Raw genomic sequence first — 27,221 nt, 5'->3', positions numbered from 1 at the left:
CTCCCTCCCGTGCTCCTTCATGCCTGGGGGTGGTGATATCTCCGGTGCAGTCCCCTTGGACACTGCACTGTCCTTTCTTGCCCTCCCTACACTCCACCCTCCTCTTTGTAAATAGTACCTTTATTAAATTCCCAAGGCACCTAACTTGAAGTGCCCTGCTTCCTTCTCGGCCCCTGACCCACACAGCACCAGACTCAGAGTGGAGAAATCTCAGTGTTCTAGCCTCATCTTTGGCCAGTGACTGCCTTTTTTTCTTTTGAGGCAGATTTTGATTCAGATTCCCTAACGACTGACCTGTGTAGGCCCTCAAACGAGCTGAAGAGATTTGGTAAGTGCGGAGTACAGAGAGATGCGTGGACGATACTTTGCTTCTCCCCTTCCCTAAAAGGTCCTGCCTAGTCTGCCTCCCTCCCCTCTGGCCACACTGGTCCCCTTGATGACCCCTGAACAGCAGGCACAACCCGCTTCAGGCCTCACCATTCCTGTTCCCTCTGTCTGGACTATTCTTCCCCCAGAAATCCACATGGCTAGTTCCCTCACCAGCTTCAGATCTTTTCCTCCAATGTGACCTTTTCCATTAGACTTCCCTCCCTATTGAAAATAGCCCCCACCCCAGCATCCTCATCCCCTTCCCTGCTTTATGCATTTGTCACTTTCTAATTTGCTCTATAAGCACTTATTTTACTGATCATACATATACACCCTGGCACAAACGCTCGATGAAATGCCCCACGAAGGCATGGATTTTTGCCTGTTTTGCACAATTATATGCTCAATAACCAGAACAGAATCTCATATGCTATTTTTTGAACAAGTAAAATCCTGGTTCCGGAGGGAGATGTGTAGAAGGGATTCCACACCAGTGACCACTTTTGTCCCCAAACTTCTGATCAGTCTCAGCATGAGACCAGTTCTTGCCAACTGCCACCTGCAGTTAAGAGTCCACACCTCACCCACGACTTTCCGCAGAACAGAGAACATGAGCTGTGCTGTGTGGCAAGTCCAATCACATCCAGTCTGGCTGCATACATGGGGAGCTGATGACTCGCTCTTTCCCATCTCCATTTCAGAAGCCAACGATGTGCTGGAACACTAAAGCATCTCTTCATCTGGGACGCTGACCCTATTGATCCTGAAATGAAATATATGCTTTGAGCAGATAGAGCTGTTCACACTCTGTTCATTTTGAAAGCTCCTACTACATGCTCGGCTTTGTAACTGAAACTGAGAAAGCAAAGATGAATCAAATATGATCCTTACCCTCTGGGGGCTCTGACATACCGTGCTGGACCTCTACAAGGTGAAAGATGAAAGACTGTCTTCTCTAGTACGGAATCCACACACTTGATTTCGCCACCTACGGGCAGTGCAACATCACTAAACGCACAGAGAAACTTTCCATACCCAGGAGAACCAAGCCTTGACAAACCTGAATCCCCAGGCTCTGAGAAATCAGAGACGTGGTCCATTCCAGCAACTGAGATGCCGGGAGAGAAAGTCTAAAGTCGAGGTGAGTCACCGCCACATCCTGGGATTTGAAACAACCACAAACTCCTGGAGTCAGGAACAGAACCAAGATCTTTCCTCGGGATTGGTTCAAGACGGCAAAGTAGAAGGACGTGCTTTCACTCCCTCTTGCGAGAACAGCAGAATCACAACTAACTGCTCAAGAATCATGGACAGGAAATCATTGGAACTCACCAAAAAAGATACCCCACATCCAAAGACAAAGGAGAAGCTACAATGAGATGGTAGGAGGGGTGCAATCACAGTAAAATCAAATCCCATAACTGCCGGGTGGGTGACTCACAATCTGGAGAACACTTATACCACAGTAGTCCACCCACTGGAGTGACGGTTCTGAGCCCCACATCAGGCTTCCCAACCTGGGGGTCCGGCAACGGGAGGAGGAATTCCTAGAGAATCAGACTTTGAAGTCTAGTGGGATTTGATTGCAGGACTTTGACAGGACTGGGGGAAACACAGACTCCACTCTTGGAGGGCACACACAAAGTAGTGTGCCCACCAAGACCCAGGTGGAAGGAGCAGTGACCCCAGGGGAGACTGAACCAGACCTACCTGCTAGTGTTGGAGGGTCTCCTGCAGAGGCGGGGGGTGGCTGTGTCTCACTGTGAGGACAAGGACACTGGCAGCAGAAGTTCTGGGAAGTACTCCTTGGAGCGAGCCCTCCCAGAGTTCACCATTAGCCCCACAAAAGAGCCTTAGTAAGCCCCAGTGTTGGGTTGACTCAGGCCAAACAACCAACAGGGAGGGAACCCAGCCCCACCCAACAGCAGACAAGAAGATTAAAGTTTTACTGAGCTCTGCCCACCACAAGTCCCTCCCATCAGGAAATTTACACAAGCCTCTTAGATACCCTCATCCATCAGAGGGCAGAGAGCAGAAGCAAGCAAAACTACAATCCTGCAGCCTGTGGAACAAAAACCACATTCACAGAAAGATAGACAAGATGAAAAGGCAGACGGCCATGAACCAGATGAAGTAACAAGATAAAACCCCAGAAAAACAAGTAAATGAATTGGAGATAGGCAAGCTTCCAGAAAAAGAATTCAGAATAATGACAGTGAAGATGATTCCGATCTCCATTCGGAAAAAGAATGGAGGCAAAGATTGAGGAGATGCAAGAAATGTTTAACAAAGATCTAAAAGAAATAAAGAACAAACAAACAGAGATGAACAACACAATAACTGAAATGAAAAATACACTAGAAGGAATCAATAGCAGAATAACTGAGGCAGAAGAATAGATAAGTGACCTGGAAGACAGAATGGTGGAATTCACTGCTGCGGAACAGAATAAAGAAAAAAGAATGAAAAGAAGTGAAGACAGCCTAAGAGAACTCTGGGACAACATTTAACACAACAACATTTGCATTATAAGGGTCCCAGAAGGAGAAGAGAGAGAGAAAGGACCTGAGAAAATATTTGAAGAGATTATAGTCAAAAACTTCCCTAACATGGGAAAGGAAATAGCCACCCAAGTCCAGGAAGTGCAGAGAGTCCCATACAGGATAAACCCAAGGAGAAACATGCCGAGACACATAGTAATCAAAATGACAAAAATTAAAGACAAAGAAAACTTATTGAAAGCAACAAGGGAAAAATGACAAATAACATACAAGGAAACTCCCATAAGGTTAACAGCTGATTTCTCAGCAGAAACTCTACAAACCAGAAGGGAGTGGCATGATATACTTAAAGTGATGAAAGGGAAGAATCTACAACCAAGATTACTCTACTCAGAAAGGATCTCATTCAGATTTGATGGAGAAATCAAAAGCTTTACACACAAGCAACAGCTAAGAGAATTCAGCACCACCAAACCAGCTCTACAACAAATGCTAAAGGAACTTCTCTAAGTGGGAAACACAAGAGAAGAAAAGGACCTACAAAAATAACCCAAAACAACTATGAAAATGATAATAGGAACATACATATCAATAATTACCTTAAACGTGAATGGATTAAATGCTCCAACCAAAAGACACAGGCTTGTTGAATGGATACAAAAACAAGACCCATATATATGCTGTCTACAAGAGACCCACTTCAGACCTAGGGACACATACAGACTGAAAGTGAAGGGATGGAAAAAGATGTTCCATGCAAATGGAAACCAAAAGAAAGCTGGAGTAGCAATACTCATATCAGATAAAATAGACTTTAAAATAAAGAATGTTACAAGAGACAATGAAGGACACTACATAATGATCAAGGGATCAATCCAAGAAGAAGATATAACAATTATAAATATATATGCACCCAACATAGGAGCACCTCAATACATAAAGCAACTGCTAACAGCTATAGAAGAGGAAACTGACAGTAGCACAGTAATAGTGGGGGACTTTAACACCTCACTTACACCAATGGACAGATCAACCAAACAGAAAATTAATAAGGAAACACAAGCTTTAAATGACACAATAGACCAGTTAGATTTAATTGATATTTATATGACATTCCATCCAAAAACAGCAGATTACACTTTCTTCTCAAGAGCTCACGGAACATTTTCCAGGATAGATCACATCTTGGGTCACAAATCAAGCCTCAGTAAATTTAAGAAAATTGAAATCATATCAAGCATCTTTTCTGACCACAATTCTATGAGATTAGAAATCAATTACAGGGACATATATACACTACCAAATGTAAAACCGATAGCTAGAGGGAAGAAGCCACATAGCACAGGGAGATCAGCTCAGTGCTTTGTGACCACCTAAAGGGGTGGGATAGGGAGGACGGGAGGGAGGGACACTCAAGAAGGAAGGGTTATGGGGAAATATGTATATGTATAACTGATTCACTTTGTTATAAAGCAGAAACTAACACACCATTGTAAAGCAATTATACTCCAATAAAGATGTTTAAAAAAAAGAAATCAATTACAGGGAAAAAAACCGTAAGAAACACAAACACATGGAGGCTAAACACTGTGTTACTAAATAACCAAGAGATCACTGAAAAAATCAAAGAGAAAATCAAAAAATACCTAGAGACAAATGACAATGAAAAAAACGATGATCAAAAGCCTATGGGAGGGCTTCCCTGGTGGCGCAGTGGTTGAGAGTCCACCTGCCGATGCAGGGGACATGGGTTCGTGCCTTGGTCTGGGATGATCCCACGTGCTGCGGAGCGGCTGGGCCCATAAGCCATGTCCGCTGAGCCTGCGCGTCCAGAGCCTGTGCTCCGCAACGGGAGAGGCCACAACAGTGAGAGGTCCGCATACCGCAAAAAAAAAAAAAAAAAAAAAAAAAAAAAAACCTATGGGATGCAGCAAAAGCAGTTCTAAGAGGGAAGTTTACAGCTATACAAGCCTACCTCAAGAAACAGAAAAATCTCAAATAAACAATCTAACCTTACACCTAAAGGAACTACAGAAAGAAGAACAAACAAAACCCAAAGTTACCAGAAGGAAAGAAATCATAAAGATCAGAGCAGAAATAAATGAAAAAGAAACAAAGAAAACAATAGAAAAGATCAATAAAACTAAAAGCTGGTTCTTTGAGAAGATAAACAAAATTGATAAACCATTGGCCAGACTCATCAAGAAAAAGAGGGAGAGGACTCAAATCAATAAAATTAGAATTGAAAAAGGAGAATTTACAACAGACACCTCAGAAATACAAAGCATCCTAAGAGACTACTACAAACAACTCTATGCCAATAAAATGGACAACCTGGAAGAAATGGACAAATTCTTAGAAAAGCACAACCTTCCAAGACTGAACCAGGAAGACATAGAAAATATAAACAGACCAATCACAAGTAATGAAATTGAAACTGTGATTAAAAATCTAACAACAAACCAAAGTCCAGCACCAGATGGCTTCACAGGTGAATTCTATCAAACATTTAGAGAAGAGCTAACACCCTTCCTTCTCAAACTCTTCCACAAAATTGCAGAGGAAGGACCACTCTCAAACTCATTCTATGAGGCCACCATCACCGTGATACCAAAACCAGACAAAGATACTACAAAAAAAGAAAATTACAGACCAATATCACTTATGAACATAGATGCAAAAATCCTCAACAAAATACTAGCAAACAGAATCCAACACATTAAAAGGATCATACACCATGATCAAGTGGGATTTATCCCAGGGATGCAAGGATTCTTCAATATATGGCAATCAATCAATGTGATACACCATATTAACAAACTGAAGGAGAGACACCATATGATCATCTCAATGGATGCAGAGAAAGCTTTTGACAAAATTCAACACCATTTATGATAAAAACTTTCCAGAAAGTGGGCCTAGAGGGAACCTACCTCAACATAATAAAGGCCATATATGACAAACACACAGCAAACATCATTCTCAATGGTGAAAAACAGAAAGCATTTCCTCTATGATCAGGAACAAGACAAGGATGTCCATTCTCACCACTATTCAACATTGTTTTGGAAGTCCCAGCCATGGCAATCAGAGAAGAAAGAGAAATAAAAGAATACAAATTAGAAAAGAAGAAGTAAAACTGTCCCTGTTTGCAGATGCATGATACTATACATAGAGAATCCTAAAGATGTCACCAGAAAACTACTAGAGTTAATCAATGAATTTGGTAAAGTTGCAGGATACAAAATTAATGCACAGATATCTCTTGCATTCCTATACACTAATGATGAAAAATCTGAAAGAGAAATTAAGGAAACACTCCCATTTACCATTGCAATAAAAAGAATAAAATTCCTAGGAACAAACTTACCTAGGGAGACAAAAGACCTGTATGCAGAAAACTATAAGACACTGATGAAAGAAATTAAAGATGATACCAACAGATGGAGAGATATACCATGTTCTTGGATTGGAAGAACCAATATTGTGAAAATGACTATACTACCCAAAGCAATCTACAGATTCAATGCAATCCCTATCAAATTACCAATGGCATTTTTTACAGAACTAGAACAAAATATCTTAAAATTTGTATGGAGACACAAAAGATCCCAAATAGCCAAAGCAGTATTGAGGGGAAAAAAAAGGAGTTGGAGGAATCAGATTCCCTGACTTCAGACTATACTACAAAACTACAGTAATCAAGACAATATGGTACTGGCACAAAAACAGAAATATAGATCAATGGAACAGGATAGAAAGCCCAGAGATAAACCCACGCACCTATGGTCAACTAATATATGACAAGGGGGCAAGGATATACAATGGTGAAAAGACAGTCTCCTCAATAAGTGGTGCTGGGAAAACTGGACAGCTACATGTAAAAGAATGAAATTAGAACACTCCCTAACACCATACACAGAAATAAACTCAAAATGATTAGAGACCTAAATGTAAGACCGGACACTGTAAAATTCTTAGAGGAAAACATAGGAAGAACACTCTTTGACATAAATCACAGGAAGATCTTTTTTGATCCACCTCCTAGAGTAATGGAAATAAAAACAAAAATAAACAAATCGCACCTAATGTAACTTAAAAGCTTTTGCAAAGCAAAGGAAACTACAAACAAGACGAAAAGACAACCCCCAGAATGGGAGAAAATATTTGCAAATGAATCAATGGACAAAGGATTAGTCTCCAAAATATAAAAACAGCTTATGCAGCTCAATTTTAAAAAAATAAACAACCCAATCAAAAAATGGGGAGGAGACCTAAATAGACATTTCTCCAAAGAAGACATACAGATGGACAAGAAGCACATGAAAAGCTGATCAACATCACTAATTAATAGAGAAATGCAAATCAAAACTACAATGAGGGATCACCTCACACCAGTTAGAATGGGCATCATCAGAAAATCTACAAACAACAAATGCTGGAGAAGGTGTGGAGAAAAGGGAACACTCTTGCACTGTTGGTGGGAATGTAAATTGATACAGCCACTATGGAGAACAGTATGGAGGTTCCTTAAAAAACTAAAAATAGAATTACCGTGTGACCCAGCAATCCCACCACTGGGCATATACCCAGAGAAAACCATAATTCAAAAAGACACATGAGTGACTTCCCTGGTGGTCCAGTGGGTAAGACTCTGCACTCCCAATGCAGGGGGCCCGGGTTCGATCCCTGGTTGGGGAACTAGATCCCACATGCATGCTGCAACTAAGATTTCGCATGCCACAACTAAGAAGCCCGCATGCCACAACAAAGGTCCTGCGTGCCGCAAATAAGACCCAGCGCAGCCAAAATAAATAAATAAATAAATATTTTTAAAAAAAAGACACATGCACTCCAATGTTCACTGCAGCACTATTTACAATAGCCAGGTCACAGAAGCAACCTAAATGCCCATCAACAGACTAATGGATAAAGAAGATGTGATACATATATACAATGGAATGTTACTCAGCCATAAAAAGGAATGAAATTGGGTATTTGTAGAGACATGGATTAATCTAGAGACTGTCATACGAGTGAAGTAAGTCAGAAAGAGAAAAACAAATATCATATATTAATGCATATATGTGGAACCTAGAAAAATGGTACAGATGAACCGTTTTGCAGGGCAGAAATAGAGACACAGATGTAGAGAACAAATGTATGGACACCAAGGGGGGAAAGTGGTGGGGGTGGGGGGTGGGTGGTGTGATGAATTGGGCGAATGGGATTGACATGTATATAGTGATGTGTATAAAATGGATGACTAACAAGAACCTGTTGTATAAAAAAATAAATAAAATAAAATTTTTAAAAAATCATTCCTTGGGCCCAGAATGGGCAAAGTCACTGTCAAAGAAATATTTGTCAAACAAGTGAGTGAATGAATGAATGAGTGAATAAATGAATGAGAAAAATAAAATAGCTAATGGCAGATTAAAGTCTCAGGTGGATCTGTTGTTCACCCCTCCTAAACTCTAACATCTGCGGTTCCGGATGTGACCACTGAAACTGGTGAGCTGAAGGGCTGTGCCAAAGATGGGTTCAGCGTTAGGAGAATAAGCTCAGTGGTAAAGATTAGAAACAGAGAACAAATCAGTAAGTTTAGTTCAGGATTAGTGTTTGGACCCTCAGGTGTCAGCTGAGCATTGATTATTCATTAGATAATGCAATTGCACTCAATAAACGGCACAGCAAGAACCCTGGATGGTTTTCAATAGCAGAGTTTGGCTATTTGGACCCTTTGGGCTTGTGTGCTCTGAGAAACTAAATGTAATTTCTCAGGAGGGATGCCCAGGCACAGTTTTTTATCGAATTGGCCCAAATACATCATCTTTTTGGCCTGCTTTCCATTAAATTTCAGTAACTGTCTCCAAGAAGTTAGATTCTAAGAACCCGAATCAAGGATGCAGGCTCCAGGATGGCCAAGGGGTGAGAGTCAGGTCACCAGGAGGCCTTGTGCAATGAATTAATTCTCCAAATGCTGGGCCCAGAGGCCCAGGAGGATGGGGCCCCACTTAGGAATCTGCACAGGCCACCTCCCAGCTGTTGCCTGATGTTTCTGCTGTTCAGCTGGGGTGATGAATACTCTTGTTCCTCTGCATTTCAAAGTAGCAGCAGGAACCTGGTTATAAAGTAACTTAGTATGGAAACAACAATTTCTCGTGTAAAGCAGATGTGTGTTCTTCTGTCATTTCTTAGGCATATGCGAAACTTACAGGGTGTCGACACTGCAAAGCCACTCTTTAAAATACAGTACCTGTGGTAATTCTGTTCAAACGTCTGAAATGATGGTTGGCACAGTCTTCATGCAATCAATTCCAGAAAGCTCCTATCAACTCCTTTCAGTCCCGAGTATTCCCAGAAAGAACAGGACTTTTTTTTTTGAGCAGCCTGCCAGCTGGTCTGGGAAGAGCAGGTGCAGGTTTTTAAAATGCCATATGTATTCATGTACTCTCCCAGCTTCCTCGCCTCCCCGGCCACAATTTTGAGAAGGGGTTGTTTGGGTTGTTTTATATTTTCTTCTATACCGTTTTCCCCAAGACTGCTGTAGTTGAAAGCAGCAGTTATAAAAACGAGGAAAAGTGTTAATCCCAGTGATTTGAACGTCAAAGTGGATTTTCAGCACTTTCTACATGAACTGCTCTTCTGTGTTTGGGGATCTGTCTAACCCATGAAGACTCGCCAAGGCTGTTTTGGTAAAGGCAGGAGGCAAGTTTATGCCTATGTCATAGGACTAGTAGGCTAAGAATGCCCTTGTCTGTAACTATCCCCTTAGAATAACGGAGGCAGGGAGCTGGGTGGATTATTTCTTTGCGGTCTTGCCATCGTCACCATGCTGCCAACACATGAGATTTTTTCCATTTTGTGCAGGAATGAAAATAAAATCGCGAGGTCCCAGCTAGCTCTGATACAAGCCTAGAATAGCAACTAGAGGAATAAACAGCTCCAAAGCCTCATGTTTTGCTCTTTCAGGTAGAACCCTATCCCATTTAAAAGCATCCTTTGAAATTCTGATTAGCCGGAAGCCTTTGAAAGCGGATACTTATGCAGCAGCCCAGCTAAAGCAAAATTCTTTTGCCATCTGACAGCTCCCCAGCCTTTTGACCCTTTACCCTCTTGAAGCCTCTGGTCAGCCTCCAGCCTCCTGAACCAGACGTTTTGGAGCTCAGTGAGGTCCAAGCCCCCTCCTGATGGGCATATGACGCTGGGGGCAAAGGGCAGACCGCTCATGTTAGGAAAATCATTATGCAGATAGATCTGAGAGAACAGATAGCGCTGATTTAAACACAGCCAGAGGGACCGTCACTTAGCCATTCATCCTACAAACATTTCTTGAGCATCTACTACTCACTAGGTACTGAGGAGCTGCTGAGGATATGATGGTAGTGAGAAAAACAGACACGGCCCCTGCCCTCTAGAAACTCCCAGTCTGATGGGGGAGACAGGCATTAACCAAGTGATCCCATAAACCATGAACAGCAGCTGTTGAGGCCAATGCAACAAAGCAGGGTCCAAGGGGTCCCGAGAGTATGTGCTGAGGGCTTTGACCGAGCCAGGGAAGCCAGGGAAGTCTTCCAGAAGAAGCTTTGACCTGAGATCCAGAAGATGAAGACATGAAAGAAGGAAACCAGAAAGGCCTTCACAATGGAAGTTGTCATGGTCCTCAACGCGATTCAACCTGAACAGATGCCAGGCGTTGCCTAAACTGCCTCACTTAGGCTGAAGGTCTGAACTGCATGGGGCCTTTGGATACTCAGCTGTTTTCTTCATATTTTCTGAGCATTTGCTCTGAGTTTAAACACTTCATGAACATTATTACATCCATTCTTTACAGCATCCCTGGCATCTCAGCAGTACTAACACCTGCCAACCAAAACAAGATGAAGGACTGGATTTGACTTGTGGGTCATGGTTTGCCCATCCCTGGTCTGGAATGCATGTGTGGTGGCTGGAGTGAGAGCAGCCATCTTGGACCATGAGGTGAAAGTATCTACTGAGGATGGCAGAGAAACAAACTAGAAGGAACCTGAGTCCCTGGTTATCAGAGAGCTACCCTGTGAGCCAGGGAACGAAGGGGCAGAGAGGTTGAGCAACATGCCCAAGGCCACCAACAAGTGAGAGGCTGAGCCAGGGTGTGTACCCAGGCCTGTGGGACTCTGAAATCTGTGCTCCTCACCCAACCCTGCACCATCTCAGATCAGGGATTCGGTGCCCTAACTTTAGCTTCCCAGCGCAGCAGCTCATCACTCTAAGAAGGCTAAGATTTCCTTCTTCACGTCTTATCAAAAGTAGCCCATTTCTTCCCTCTTTCGTGAAATATAGGCAACAGTTTGCCCACAATTGCCTCATTAAACAACACACACACACACACACACACACACACACACACACACACCCTTAAATGCTTGAAGACAGTGTGGCCACATCACCACTCCACTTTCTCATCTCAGGGAATAACAACCCCCCGTCTCCCATATAGCACCCCAGTCTGCCCGAAGGAGCAACTGCAGCATTGCTTGGAGGAGCAGAAGAGTGGGTGAGGCTCCTAGCAGAGTCAGGTGCAACGTTCCAGCAGCTGTCAGGGAGGAAACATTCTCGGAATCAGAGCCAAGTTGCAGAGTTTTTCCCATAGCTCTTTAATTTCCCATTACCCTGTGATTCTCTCTGTTTGCATGAGACTCCCAAATTCTACAAGCTGGGCTTTGGTATTTCCCCAAGGAATTCAGCAGTCAGTCCCGGTCGGGCACAAGAAATTAAGTCATGGGAAGAGTTACTAAAGGGCACCAGAGGCTCACCCAATACTACTGATTCCAGGGACAACTTCCAACTGAGAGCCAAACCCCTACCCCCCAAAAAAAGTGCTAAAACTCAGAGCACTTGCATTTACAGCTTGTAAAGCTCATTAGCCTCTGTCTGAGCTGGGCTCCTGTGTGCTGAGCTGGCAGACAGGTGGGTTGCTGCATCCTGCCACCCCCAAGTCCTGTCAGTTACACGGACCACAAGTCAGTTACGCTGACTTTCTCTGAAAGCCCCTCACCACCTGGTGGATCATACAAAGATCAACCCAAAGGTTTATTTGTGGCCTCAGTTAATCGAAATGGGTGGGGAATTCCAGAGGTATACAGAGTACAGAACACACTCCTGGAAAATGCATGCTTCATTCCTTGTTAGATCTTTTTTTTTTTTTTTTTTTTTTTTTGCGGTACGCCGGCTTCTCACTGTTGCGGCCTCTTCCGTTGCGGGGCACAGGCTCCGGACACGCAGGCTCAGCGGCCACGGCTCTCGGGCCCAGCCACTCCGCGGCATGTGGGATCTTCCCGGACCGGGGCACGAACCTGTGTCCCCTGCATCGGCAGGCGGACTCTCAACCACTGCGCCACCAGGGAAGCCCTCCTTGTTAGATCTTTGATCTCATATTCTTCAATAGTCTCCTACTCTGGTAAGTTGGGCTTAACCACACATGAATGGTGTATCAGTCTGAATTAAACTCATCTGCAACTGATTGTAGCATAAACAAGATAGAACTTTATTTCTCTCACATAAATGAAATCCAGAAGGCTCACAGAATGGCTCTGTGAAAACTGGGGACTCAAGCTCGTTCGAGCTTATTTCTCTGCCATCCTCAGTACATGGTTTTCGCTTCATGGTTCAACATGGCTGTTCTCACTCCAGCCACCACATATGCATCCTACACCAGGGACGGGCAAACTACCACCCACAAGTTAAATCTGAACACCCCCAACATTTTTTCGTAAATAAGACCTTCCTGGAACACGGCCATACCCATTTGTTTACATATAGTCTGTAGCTGCTTCCACAGATCAACAGCAGAACTGTGTAGCTGCAACAGAGACCATAAGGCCCACAGAGCTAGAAACACTATCTGGTCCTTTACAGAAGAAGTTTGCTAACTCCTATTCTAGATAGAAAAAGAAAGGAAGACAAATAAGGTCTCAGCCATCCAGGTCATTTCCCCAAAATCACACAGGACATTTCTGCTCATATGCCCACACCAGAACTTAGTCTCATAGCCATATCCAGCTACAGGGACGGCTGAGAAACGTAGTCTTGATTCTAGATGGCCGTGTGCCCAGCTAAGACTTCAGGGTTGTATTATTAAGGCAGAAGAGGAAAAGGGATGTGAGACTTCGACTCGCCCTTCAGGGATATTTTTTGCCTCAGACTCAGGACCCGGAAAGAGAGAGGCTGACCAGCCTCCTTGGCCCCTACCCCTGGTCCACAGACTGATTCTGGCCCCTAGGTGTTTGCTCTCAGACAGGGGAGAAGGTGGGGAAAGAGACATGCATGAAGTTGAGCCCCTGGCAGAGCTGCCTGTCCAATTTCTGAGCCACTGCTGGTTTCTGCTGGGCTGTACAGAGAGGCTCCCCTCTGTAGCAGGCAGCCAAGACCCAGACTCTCACATCAGCCACATGGGAGCAACAGTTTAAAAAGGGAGAGGAGGTGAGAGACAGAGGCAGAGGTAGAGCGTTAGACACACGTGAGAGAGGCCTGGAGAAAGCTTTGAGTATAAAACTTTGTTCACAAATACAGACATAAAAGATCTATTCTATTTTCTTCATTAAATGCAGCTCTAAAACACCATCCTGCTGAACTGGCCAGAAACTCCATGTAGTCAGTATTGGGCCTCCTCTTACCAGGTTCCAAAGTTCCCGCTGGCTTCTGCATGCAGGGATCCCTCCCATCAGAGAGTCATACCAGCTATACTAGGACATCAGATAGTCCCTTCGTTCCAGTGAGGCTGGGAGACCCAGAGAGCCAGACTCCCCTGGCCCTCCAAGGCATGGCCCCTCCCCAGGGCCTGGTCACCTGTGTCTTTGCTAACAGAGGGACAACTCCAAACACACTCCCATTCCCACCCCCAGAAGCCTGCCCCTTTCTCTCCTTCCCCTCTGGCCTCCTCAAGCAGCTTCTATTTTCTGCCCAGTTTTTTACTGCATAGTCAAGGAAATACCAAGATCTTGACCACCTGTTGGGATGGGAAGTAGTTAGAAAAAGAGTAAAACTTAGTACTTTATAGAGAGAGATAGAGATGGCCAGGTTTAACATCTGTGTTAATATCTGCCAACTTTAACATCTGTGTCTCTCCCGTATCCCATAGCCCATTTGCATGTCTCTGTGGACCCCTTTAGGTCTTTTTTTTTTTTGATTTTTTTGATGTGGACCAAGTTTTTAAAAGTCTTTATTGAATTTGTTACAATATTGCTTATGGGTTTGTTTTGTTTTGTTTTGTTTTTTTAACGTTTTGGTTTTTTGGCCCCCAGGCATGTGGGATCCTAGCTCCTGACCAGGGATCAAACCCGTACGCCTTGCACTGGAAGGCGAAGTCCCCAACCACTGGACCGTCAGGAAAGTCCCCCGTTTAGGTCTTAACCTCAGGCTGGGTGTCCTCCTGTTGGGGGGCAGTGGGGTTGGAGGAGCGGTGGAACGATTGGGAGGTTGAGGAGAGAGGAGGACATCTTGAGCGCCCCCTGGAGGCATTTCTTCAAATGGCCTGAACTTGCTCTGAGCAAACCACCCCTAAATTTAAGCCTATCCTAAAACAATCATTTATGTTAAGGTCCTTGTTGTCAAGAGAAACTGATGATTGCTACGTGGTAAATATCCAGACACCATCGATGAATGGAGTTGGCTCTCAACCTGTGGAGAGTTCCTCAGAGTGGGATAAGCAGAGTTCATATTCAGCCCACACACACCAGGGAAATGCTGTGCCAGTTGTTAAAATATGTACTAAAATCCGTGACACAGACTGGTAAAAATCCACTGCCGTGAACTCCCGAGTGCCACCTAGCCCCTCCCCAGTGATCTCCTCAGCTTCCCGCAATCCAGCAATTAAAGGGTCATTGCCTGCTCAGCGGAAGCCTGTAGAACCTGCTCCCAGGCTAAGGTCAGTGTCCATTCTGATTGGTCAATGCCCATGCCAATAACCCTAGATGAGAATGTTTTGAAGAGGGGGAAACACGAGGCAAGGAAAAGCATCACTTCCGGGGTCACCATGCACAGTTGTACAGGCTGTTCACTGCACAAGTTCTCCCGACTGAAGTAGCCACTGGGAGTTGAATTCCAGCCTGTGCTCTGCTTGCCAAGTCATGTGCCCTGACTTGGGACTGCATCCATCCAAAGAAAAGAGAGCCTTTTTCTAATGTACACAAAGCTGCTGTGTGTTCTAGCAGCCGGCTCACTTCAGAAGCTATTTCAATCAACCAGGCCTGAGCGGAAGAGGCCTGACCTAGGGTGGGGGCCATAGTCTGAGAAGTCAGATGGAGATGCAAGAGAATTTTGGAACAGAACCTGACCCTTTAAAAAGCTGATGGTTAGAGGGAATGAGGGAGTGTGGACATATAAACCTGATTCCTGTCTGGGGGACTGAAAGACAATGTGTTCCCAACAGAGAGAATGATGCGGAAAAAAGAACCAGTTGGAGAAGTGATGGGATGAGTTTTTGTCCTGCCTGCTCTCTGGGAAATTATAGCTGGGTATCCAAACAAGACGTCAAACTAAAAGATATAGAGTTAAGCTCAAGAGAAGGGCCAGGGCTGGCAGTGGAAAAGCTAATGTCCTGAATATCTGAAAACCTTGAAGAGCCTCTGGGAGTACGGAGGGACCAAAGGAGCAGACATTTCTGGAGAGCAAGATGGTGGTAAAGTTGGGGCATAGTTCCATAAACTATGGAGTGAACCTTTAGAATTGAATTTAAATGTTTCCTTGCCATGAACCAGCTAGGAGCCCTTGCAGACATTATTTAATTTCTCTGAGCCTCAGTTTCTTTGAAATTTGTCATAATAATACCTACTTTACAGAGCAGTTGAATTAAATTAAGTATGTGAACTGCCTAGCACAATATGTGGCAAGAATCAAGTGTTCAATACGGTAACCATTATTAGAAATATGACTGCTATTATTATCAACCAAGGGCTGCATTCTAAGTCTTGGGAATACCTACAGAGTAGAACAGGACACACACAGAGCCAGCCAGAACATATTAAAAGGATGTACAATAAGGAACTAACTTTCCAAGATGTGTACTAGGACTGTATCCCATTCTCCTAGAGACAAGATTTAATACATCAATGTGATTTTGATAAATGACATGTATTGGGTTGGCCAAAAAGTTCATTCGGGTTTTTCCGTAACATCCTACGGAAAAACTTGAATGAACTTTTTGGCCAACCCAATAATATGAGCTTATCTAGGAATGAACTAGAATCACCTCTCAGCTGGGTTTGGCATCAGGAGAGCTGGAGGTGGGGAAGTGGTGATGCCAGAAAGCCCCTGATAAAGAAGAAAGATGCTGATGTCGAAGGTCAGATCCTGGAGGTAGCTTGAGCAGCCTGGAGTTGAGAAGGGGTGAATGGGAGGCAGCCAGCCCTGTCTAGAGGAGTTGGAATCCGTCTGGGGGCTCTCAGGGAAGAGGGGCCAAATGCTTCCAGGTATGGAATCCAGAGGAGGCAGAATAGGCAGGATGTCCTTCCAGTCTGGAACTGGGGCATTGCATCTGTAGCATCTCAACTTCCTGGTAGCACTGTCCAAGGTCTGGCCACCTCCTGTCTTAGCCTGAGGGGACTCGAGACATCATGTTTGGGCTGAATCTCAGACACTGGATCTGCCCTGACCACCTTTCCCAATTCACACTTACTAAAATTAACCGGGAGTCTCCTGCTTATGTGTGGTGGCAGGGAGTCGATATTGTGTCCCTCGTACAACTGAAAGGCATCTATTTCGTTCATTCATTCATTCATTCCAACACATATTTGTTGGTGACTTCTTTATGCCAGACACTGTGGATAAAGGGGTGAACAACCTCCTCTCTATGCATGTCCAGCCTCTAGCTCCTCCCATCCCCAGGTGAGATCTTTACCTGCCTTCCCCTTACCTGCCCCCCACCTCTTGGATCAAAGGCACTGAAAACTTTCCCATGGACTTCAGATCTAACCTCTTTCTTGCCTTTCAGCAGTTGCCCAAACTGCTTCCCTTCCCTCATCATTTCCTACCTGCCACACTTGCCTGTAAAACTGGGGCTTAATGTATATAATACTTTACTGTTGTTAAAGGGTCTCTTTATTCCTTATATCGTGGAAACCTCACCTCAACTCTGAGATAGGTGGGAATTACCCATTTCATTCAACAAATTCGGAAACAGAACGTTTAGACCAGGATACCAGTATCGTGTCTCCTCGAATTCTCTAAATTCTATATTAAAATAATGTATGGGCTTCCCTGGTGGCACAGTGGTTGAGAGTCCGCCTGCCGATGCAGGGGACACGGGTTCGTGCCCTGGTCCAGGAAGATCCCACATGCTGCGGAGCTGCTGGGCCCGTGAACCATGGCCGCTGAGCCTGCGTGTCCGGAGCCTGTGCTCCGCAACGGGAGAGGCCACAACAGTGAGAGGCCCGCGTACCACAAAAAACAATAATAATAAAATAAAGTAATGTATTATTTTGTGTATTACTTATGCTTCACCTACTTCCAAAAAAGATGTGAATATTATATTACATTTATCTTTAATAGACGTTTTATTCTTTGGGTCTTTTGGATATTGGTGGTTATAAATGGAGTTTTGGAAGTACACTGTGGCAATCATCCCTGCCCTAGGCTTACTCCCAAGTCCAAAGCTTGGCCTAAAATAGCCCCTCTTTCTCACAAAGAGCTCCCTGAGCCATCTCCTCCCCGTTTTTTTATTTTTGTGGTACTTGGGCCTCTCACCGTTGCGGCCTCTCCCGCTGCTGAGCACAGGCTCCAGACATGCAGGCTCAGCGGCCGTGGCTCACGGGCCCAGCCGCTCTGCGGCATGTGGGATCCTCCCGGACCGGGGCACGAACCCGCGTCCCCTGCATCGGCAGGCGGACTTTCAACCACTGCGCCACCAGGGAAGCCCTCCTCCCCTTTTTAACTGAGCTCCTGGAACCTGATCTTCTCTCCTGGGGATTTCTCACTAAAGGTATCATTATTTATTACTAACCACATCACACTGATGTGCAATGGTGCAACGGTGCAGCTGCCCTCTCTACTGACCATAATGTCTTAGAGGGCAAGAGCTTATATCCCAGCGCCTCCCACTACGGATGGCACCGCAACAATGAACTAAATTCTCCTGGTTCAGTTCTTCCTAAAAATTGTTCATGATCCCCTCTTTACTGATTACCCAGCAAAAAAAAAAAAAAAAAAGCATTTATTCTGCAGGCTTCCCAGAGTGTCAACATCCATATTCATGTTGTTCCCTGTATTTGTTTGGCTGCCCTGGGTACTTCCGTCCACGTGATTGTAAACCCCCTAAAAGGCAGATGGTTTAACCCAACTGTAAAGCCGTCAGCAGAGCATAGTTCCACACTCTGAAAGTTGCTTGGTAAAAAGTTTTTGATCCTGGTAGTCAGTTGATGGTGATAAACGTAAAAGCCATTAAGAGCGTGATTAGTGAAGATACTTTATGCAAGTTTTCCCCAAGCACCAGCAAAAGGACACGTAATCCCATTACCGATACTCAATCTTTCACTCTTGGGGGATTTCCTCACTAATTAGTCTGAAGCTGTAATTTAGCCTATACTTTATGGAATGTGTCACACAAGGACACTTCTAATTTCTTTCTGACCTTCCTTGAATTTAGAGGCACATATGCCTTTGACCGGCATTTCTCCCAGCTACTATTTTCCTGCAGCAACCAAAAAAAAAGTAATGATTTGTCCAAGACCTGAGAAGGGGAGACCAGCTCAGAGCATTGTACCCTGGCACTCAGCCTGTCTAAAGGTTTTGTCCAACTCTCCTGCTCTTCCCAAAAGCCTGCCTTCTAATAACCAGGCAGAACGAGCTTCGTACTACAGTACAGGGCTTTGAAATGAACGAAGAAATGTAAGCAGAAGTGAAGTGTGGAAATTTTAAGAGCCAGTGCACGATCTGATGCATTCCCTCTTCCTTCTGTCAGGTCAAGGAGCAAGATCCAGATGGCTCCTCCATCGGTCTAGGTCCCAAGGAAAGACAACATATAGACCATCCCCCAGCCCAGCTGGGGAATAAGCAAGAAATATACCTGTTGTTTTAAGTCACTAAGATTTGGGGGTGGGGGGGCGTAGTTTGTTGCTGAAGCATAACCTAGCCCACCCTTCTGATACAATTATCCCAAATTAAGGAACTCCTACCCCAGACTTCAACAAATTATATTTTGCTGTTGCCTCTGAATTTCCTCCTGGAAGCCTGTCTCTTCAGTTGACTTCAGTGAACAGCCTTTCTGATCCCTATAGATTCCATGGCCTCCTTAGCACTAGAATCCCCCTCCAAAAATATTCTACTCACAACAGTCAACTCCTGGAAAAAGCCACTCCACTTCTCCTTTTCTAGAAGGCCAGCAAAACCTCCACCAGGGTTTGATGGAAAGGTGTGTAATCCATCACACATCCTATATTGTTCCCTCCTCCCTGCTCCCAGCCCTGAAGGATACAGGGCCCGGCGGGGCCCCCTGGCCACGGAGGGAACAGGAGTCACCCAGTCGCCATGTTCTGACAGCTTGTCACATTATTTTTCCCTGTGGAGGCTCTGATCCCTCCATCCAACACTCCTCTCAGTCCCCTGAGACCATGGGCCTCTCTATACAAGGCTCCCCAGGCAAAGCAAAGCAGAGCAAGATTGATGCCCTACAAACAGCCGGCTGTGCCCGGGAGGGCTCTGGGTTCAATGCACGGAGCAGCCCATTCTTCCCCATCTCGGGTTCCCACACTGGACGCCAAAGCGGGAGCTCGGAGCCGGGGCAGCAAGAATTCAAGCTTTATTCATCCTGGAACACAAATGATCCGCCACACTGCCCTAATCACCCTGGCCCTCTCACGTCCCCTGCTCAAGATCTCTCTGAAGGGCCCCAGGCCTTCTTGGACCAACATGTGAGTCACACTGCCCTTTGGACCGAGGAGCTGGAATCAAGAGAGGATGCCAAAAGGTTGGGGGAAAAGAAATACTCATTTACGTATTGGCCACAGAGCATCCCGTCTCCTATTCCCACTCCCACCGACATTCCTCTTTCCCCACCTGTCGCTGTTAAACCAAGTAGCGTTTAGTGATTCTTTAGCTGCTAAAGAATCATAAATTAGCATTAAATGCTGATGGTTATTTGCATGCCAGTTCCCTGCAGGTAAAGGCCTCCAAAGGGTTCAGACCTAAGAGCAGAGCTATGAGGACCATCAAGCAATACATATAAGAATGATTTCATCTAAACTCCCTGAGAGATTTCATAGACCAAAGCACCTCTGAAGGACAAAAAGACAACTAGAAAATTACCTGAAAATAAATGCTTCCATAGTGTTCAGAAAGAATCCAGGGTAAGGGGGACTGGGAGGCCGATAACTAATCCATCAGCCTATTTTTTTATCCCACATCTAGACTTTTTTTTTTCCAAGGCCTCAGCCTGTCACCATGTAGTTTATCAGCTGTCACTCCACCTCGATTCTGGATGACATGAGATCAATGGCCTTAAAACTGCTCTCAGATCTACGGAGAAATTTATAACGCCAGACTCTGCCCATACCCTGACTGGGCCCGGGTCCCAGGGCTCTGAGGTTGAGACTGCCGTGCAGACTTCATTTCCATTTCGAAAGTGGATTGTGACCCACTTAGAACAGGAGAGTTCAAGCCATCGGATGCAAAGGAAGGCCTGAATCAGAAGTCTTGTGCACTTACACTCACCGAACAATGACTTTGAGGGGAAAAAAAAAAAAGACTAATCAATGATTAAAATTCTCTCTGCCTTGAAAAGGCTCTAGCTTCCTGCTTTAATTTCTTTTGAATCCTGTGGAATTTATTAATACCAAAACCCAAAATTTGCAGCAACATGTTTTAGGCTCTGAAATCAATTAGTCCATCCCACTTATCTAACTTTAGAAATCTTGTGCATGGTTTGAGCAGAGACTTATGGGGGTTTTGCTTCTCACAGAAGGTTCTTTTGGTTTTCAACAACCTTTCTTTTCCACCATGAACTCTGTAATCGGTTCTAATTCTGCCTCAAAGTGCCCACGAACCAGAAACAAGGTCCCAGGAGCCCAGGCCATATCCCATATCCCACACTTTCCGACCAAAGAGCACCAGGGAAATTCTGAATGCCTCCCCCAACAGGAAATCCTGGGGTTATAAGGGGAAACTGGCTCTCTGTCCTTGCCCCAAGCCATGGCCAGCTGTGGGACAACCCGCTCCCCTCCCACTACCTTTTGGCTTGGACAGACACGCAACAGAAGGTATGCGGACTTGCTCCTGGCTGAACCCAGAGAAACCTCAGCTCCTCCCTCTCGCTGCCATCCACCTGCATTCTGCTTGCAACCAGACATCCAAGAGGAGGTTCCCAGGAGAAACTGTAATCTCCAGAGGACTGGTCAGGGCTGGAGCTTCACCAGCCAGCTCTTCCCAACTGCTGGCTTCGGCAACCTCTGGCTAGAAGAGAAGGCAGGACTGACACATCAGGAAACATAGTCCTCTGGCTGAACCCGCAGACAGCAAGCGCCGTCTCAACCCATGTCTTTCTGCGCTGAGTCTCTCGGGAATCCACCGGACTACTAACCAGCTAGTCACTGCTCCCCAACCCACAGGGGCAACCTGAGAGGGTGGCCCCTCACCTTCCTCCCAGATCAAAGTCTACCAGGTTAGGCTCTTTGCTCCAACTCCCTTCCCTGCTCCTCTTTCCCCATCCCTTTACTCTAGTGAGCCCCCTGATATCAGGGGTGACGTCCTTCAACAGCTCCCCATTGCCTTAAGAATAAAAGTGAAATTCCTTAACGCGGTGTACGAAGCACCTACACACCCGTCCTGGCTTTCTTCACCCCTCTGCCGTTACCCCAGCCCCTCATGGGCCCCTGCACCCCAGCCCTCAGACCTTCGTGCCACTGAGTTTGCTGTTCCTTGAGCAAGAAAGGTCCCATTCACCTCCACCCCTCCACCTCCCCTTCCCCTTCCCCTTAGCTAATACTTCTACTCATTCTTCAAAACTCAGCCCAAATGTCACCTCCTCCTGGAAGCCTTCTCTGAGCATCTCCAGTTCCCGGCACAGTCAAGCCCCTGCCTCCTCTGGGCTCGACAGGCAGGGAGTGCACACCTGCATGTGACCACAGTCCGCCCTCCAAGGACTGCGGGCAGCACCTGTGATCAGCAGCCACACTTCTCACGCCCGATTCTGTCTCCTCCCTCTTCTCTCTCCCCTGTTTCTGGGCTGGCCGGCAATGTCTATCATTTCTTTGGTTGGTTTTCTTTTTTTAAATAAACTTTATATTAGAACAGTTTAGATTTACAGAAAAATGGCTATGACAGTACAAAGAGTTCCCCTAAGCTCCACACCCAGTTTCCCCTGTTATTAACATCTTACGTTAGTATGGTACAGTGGTTACAATTACTGAACCATATTGATACACTGTTATTATTTAAAGTCCATCCTTTATTCAGATTTCCTTGGTTTTTCCCTAATGTCATTTTCTTTTTGTTCCAGGACACTCCACTGCATGTAGATGTCATGTCTCCTGTCATGTTTCTCTTAAGTGGGACAGCTTCTCAGACTTTCCTTGCTTTCGATGACCTTGACAGTTTTGAGGAGTCCTCGTCAGGTATCTTGTAGAATATCCTTCAATTTGTGTTTGTCTGATGTTTTTCTTATAATTAGACTGGGGTTCCGTGTTCTGGAGGTAAAGTGCCATTTTCATCACATCTTATCAAGGGTACATACGATGCATATGACCTATTGCTGTTGATGTTGACCTTGATCACGTGGTGGAGGTAGTGTTTGTCAGGTTTCTCCATGTAAAGTCCCTCTTTTCCATGCTGTCCTCTTAGGAAGGAAGTCCCTATGCACAGCTCACCCCTAAGGATGGGGACTGCTTCTCACCCTCCTAGAAGGGAAAATACCTGCATAAACTGTTTGGGATTCTTCTTGCATGAGAGATTTGTCTCTTCTCTCCCATTTATTTACATCAGTATGGATCATTGTTTTTGTTTTTAATCTCTGTTCCTACAGCACACACCACAGAGTCTGGCACTTAGCAAGTTCTCAGTAGTGTTTGTTGAGAGAATGAGGGTGTATGAAGTGACCTGTTTCCCCTCAAAATTCATATGTTGAAACCCTAACTCCTAGTACCATAGGATGTGATCGTATTTGGAGACTGGGCCTTTAGAGAGGTGATTAAGGTCAAATGAGGTCATAAGGGTGGGGCCCTAATCCAATACGACTGGTGTCCCCTTTAAGGAGAGGAAGAGATACCAGGGCCAAGTGCACACAAAGAAAAGGCCATGTGAGGATCTGCAAGCCAAGGAGAGAGGCCTCAGGAGAAATCAATCCCACCTGCACCTTGATCTTGGACTTCTAGTCTCCAGAACTGTTAGAAAAAATTTTCTGTTGTTTAAACCATGCAATCCGCAATACTTGTTATTGCAGCCCTAGGAGACCAACACAGAGGGGAAGCACAGGCTCAAACATTTTTTTACACATCAGCTCCATGTAAGTCATAGGAGGTTACCTCATGCTCCCGGGCATCCTACGAGGGAAAGTCCTTTGGAATATTCCTGCTCCCCCAGAATTATGGGTCACTGTCCACTAAATATTTGTATCTGTAAGTGGTTTCAATCATGATACGTGGCTTTTGTGGAAATGAGTGGTGAAAAAGTTTACTGAAAATTCCTTTTTGCCATCATCTGATCTCAATAAGACAGCAAGGGACCAAAAGATTCTGAAATGACATGAGGGCGTTAAAGTTACTTGAACACTCACATGACCATTTTCTCCTTCTTTTGGGATCTGTACACCTACCACTATGTCTATTATTATTTCCAGAAAGGGGGCAGGGGTGGGAGGCAGGAAGCCAAAGCAATGTAGACAGGAAATGGGAGGGTTTTTCTTTCTTTCTTTCTGAACAAATCCCTCACCTATAAAATAAGACGTTTAGATTATATGGCCTGGATCTTTTCTTCCCCCTGTGCTTTAAAAGGAAAGGATAACTAACAAGTATTCAGAGCTTCCTAAGCAGCTGATACTATATTATCTTACATAGTCCTCAGGACAATCTTACAAGGTACTATTATTATCCCCATTTTACAGATAAAGCAGCTAAGATTCAGAGAGATCAAGTAACTTGCCCACGGTCGCCCAGCAAATCAATAGTAATGTTCAGATTGAACCTAAGCAGGATGATTCCAGAGCCTGCAGTCAACAGCCGTGTTTTGTTTCTTTTCAGGTTAAGTGGGTTTCCCAGAGCATCCCGACACACAGAACAAACAAAAGGATGGGTGGCCCGGGACCTGGAAATGGTCCAGGGTTTCTGAGCATCAGGCACTGGGGTCAATCCAAAATCAAAGTTTAAACAACAGTTACCTTCACCCCCAAACTGTCTCATTGTCTGACTGCCGAGTTTGGATCAGCGCTGTAGAGGATGTTGCTCTGCGGTGTGATATTAACGTTTAAAAGTCACTATGCCAGTATTAACAGACCAACATGGGGGCGGGGGATCTTTCTCTAAAATATGAAGTAAGCAGTTGGAGTGTAGAAAAGAGCTTGGTTGCATTTCTAGAGAGCAAACCCCAGAAAACCCAGCGACTTAGTAATTCTAAGAGATATCTACAAAGTGTGCTTTGGTTACAAGAATGAACTGGGTGCCTCTGAAGAGCTGCCTCTGTTCTCTGCTTGGATTTGCACTTGCTGCAAACTTCCCTGTAAGGTTTATCCGGTGGAGTGAGCCTGTTGGAGGAAAGACGATGGGCCCCGGCTTTTTTTTTTTTTTTTAAGTTAAAAGGTGAAACAAATAACCCCTGTCCCCATCCATCCTCAGAATTACACTTTCCAGTAAAGTCCTTTTCGTGGTAGATATAATCCTAATTAAAAATAAATTGCATGCTGTATAGAACTTTTAATGGAAAAGATAATCCTATTACGTATGAGAATATATCCTGATTTTCTTTCCCGCTAAACTGTGGGAGATATCGGATCAGGCTGAGCCCCCCTATTGTCGCTGCTTCGAAAACTTTCCTGGAGCCCTAATCCGTCACGTGACGCCCGTGTCAATCTCGGGGTCTGCACGCGAGTTTCACAATGCGGGCATTAGGCTCGGTAACAGAAACCCAGCTTTGCGGAGCCCGCAACATTTGCATGCCGAGGAAACGCGGGCCATTGTGGGGCCCTGTTTGTTCTCAGGATTGCGAGACAGTTGCCGGCGAAGTTGCTAAAACCCAAAGAAAGGGGCTCCTTTGAGCCAACCCGGGCCTTTGGTATGATAACAAGTCGATTTGAGCGGCTTTGTGGCGCCCGGATCAGCGCCGGGGGAGGGCGAGCGGCGATCCCTTCCCCCTCCGCCTCCGGCCCCGCCTCCTCGGACAATTGGCTTCCCGAGGGAGTTGTTGTAGGCGCTGGTGCGCTATTTTAAATCGTATTTCCATAATCTGGAGGCTGCAGGCCCGGAGCTCTTTCTGCTCACGTGCCTTCACACCGCTAGGCCGGCTCGGAAAGGCCTCCGCGCGCCAGCCGGGGCAGTTGCTCGCCGCCCTACTCCCTGACTCCCTGCTCTGGGCTCTGCGCTCCGCGCTCCCCGGCGCCGCCGCTGTCGCGGCCACTTGGAGCGGCCGAGGAGCTGGCAGCGGATAAGATGCTTTGGGCTACTAGCCGCGCCAGATCCCTCCTCCCTCCTCTTGGCTTTTGCCTGCTCCCCCCACCTCCCCCACCGCACCACCTGCACTCCTTTGTTTATTTCAGTCTTGAAAATGAGCATCATGACGTGGACGCGCTTTGAGTAAAAATATTAGGTAGTTCCCATTCTCCCGCCAAGCCAAAAACCCAAATTTCAACAGCGCGCTGCTGGGCTCCAGCGGTCCAGCCCAGAACTAAGAGGCGCGGGGGCGCAGGGGGCGCACTTGCGTCTCCCAGCCACTCGCGGGCGGGCTCTTCGCAAGTGTCTACTCACGGGGGCAGCTGAAAATATCCTTTCTCTGCGACTCCGGCCCCACCGCCCTCTCCATCCTTCCTCCTGCCCTGTTCTGGGCTCGGCAGCGGCAGCACACCGACCTGAACTCTCGCGGTTACACTAGCGGCAGTGCGGAGGCCGCTGTCCGACTGCCGAGCTCGGAATCTGTCCGCGTCCGGGCTGGCCCGGCACGGGGTTGAGGAGCGAGTGCAGGAACCTGGGAGCGCCAAAGGTCACCAGCGCGCCGGGATGGGAGTATTACGGGCTCGGATGGAAGACGGAAAGTTCTTTCGGCTGCTCATACTCTCCGAGAAATGTCTCTTGGGCGGGAGCAGAAAGAGAGAGCAAGCTATTAAATGGCAGTTGAGAGGGGGGAAAAGTGGAAGAGAAAGCTGGGAATTGGGCTCCCGTAGGGGGCGTCGCCCTTTCCACGTTCCAGCGCGTCCGCTGTGCCTGGCCTCTTTACTTTGAGCATTACCAGGCCCACGAGGTGGAGGAGGCAGGGAAGGGAACCGAGAGGCAAGATCGCTCTGAGGAAGCCCCCAACTATCAGCAGTCTAGCGCATCCCGCCTCCCCAGTCTCATAAGAGCTTTTATGATGTTTGGGCTGTATTTTTTGCCCTCTGGCAACTCCAGAGCTCCTCTGTCATCCTTCTCCACCCTCACTGCCCACCCAGCTCCCTGCTTGGTCTCCCTACTCTGGGAGGACTTCTGTAACTCTTCTGAAAAGACCCCAGACACATCCCCTCGGGTTTGAGGGAAAGGAAAACACAGATAGGGTGTTGACAGTAGAACTATAATCAGGATTCAGAAGAACATTTGCTAAATGCAGTCTGCTTATCAAATCCATCGCCTTAAAATAAAAACTCGCTGTGGGTGACATTTTTTTTACCTCTCCTCCTTCGTGTGTATTTGCATAGCCTGCTCAATAAATCTCTTCAATTAGAATCAGTAAGAATCTGTCTTGCTCGGGTTTGGAGACCCATCTCCCTGGTCTTCAGGGATACCAGGGGGAGGGAGGAATACCTGTGCGGGCAGCGCAACGCCTGACCAGCCGGGAGACCCGCCCAGCCCAGAGCTGGCAATGCCGAAGCTCCACACTTTAGTAGGCAAGGCAGATGGTTAAGTTCCCCCAGGTTCGTGCCAGGTTTCAACGTCATGCTGTGATTTTGTTCTTCTGGACCGGGATGAGTATTGCTTCCCAGAGCGGCCCTATTAGAACAGAAAGAAAATCCTCTAAATAGGCGGAACAAGGCATCAGGAGGGAAAGTTCTCTAAATGCACTTTAATACGAGCCGCGTATTGTGTGGAATTCAGCGCCCATCACCGTTTAGCCAGAGAGCTATGGTAGTGATTGGGGATGAATAGAGGAACATAATGGATACATGTGGCGTTTGCTCATTATATTCAAGTTAGCCCAACTCCGCTGTGG

This window comes from Tursiops truncatus, chromosome 18 (assembly GCF_011762595.2).
Source record: "Tursiops truncatus isolate mTurTru1 chromosome 18, mTurTru1.mat.Y, whole genome shotgun sequence".
NCBI classification, from domain to species: Eukaryota; Metazoa; Chordata; class Mammalia; order Artiodactyla; family Delphinidae; genus Tursiops; species Tursiops truncatus.
The sequence above is the reverse complement of the archived record's forward strand: the minus strand, read 5'-3'. Positions refer to the sequence as shown.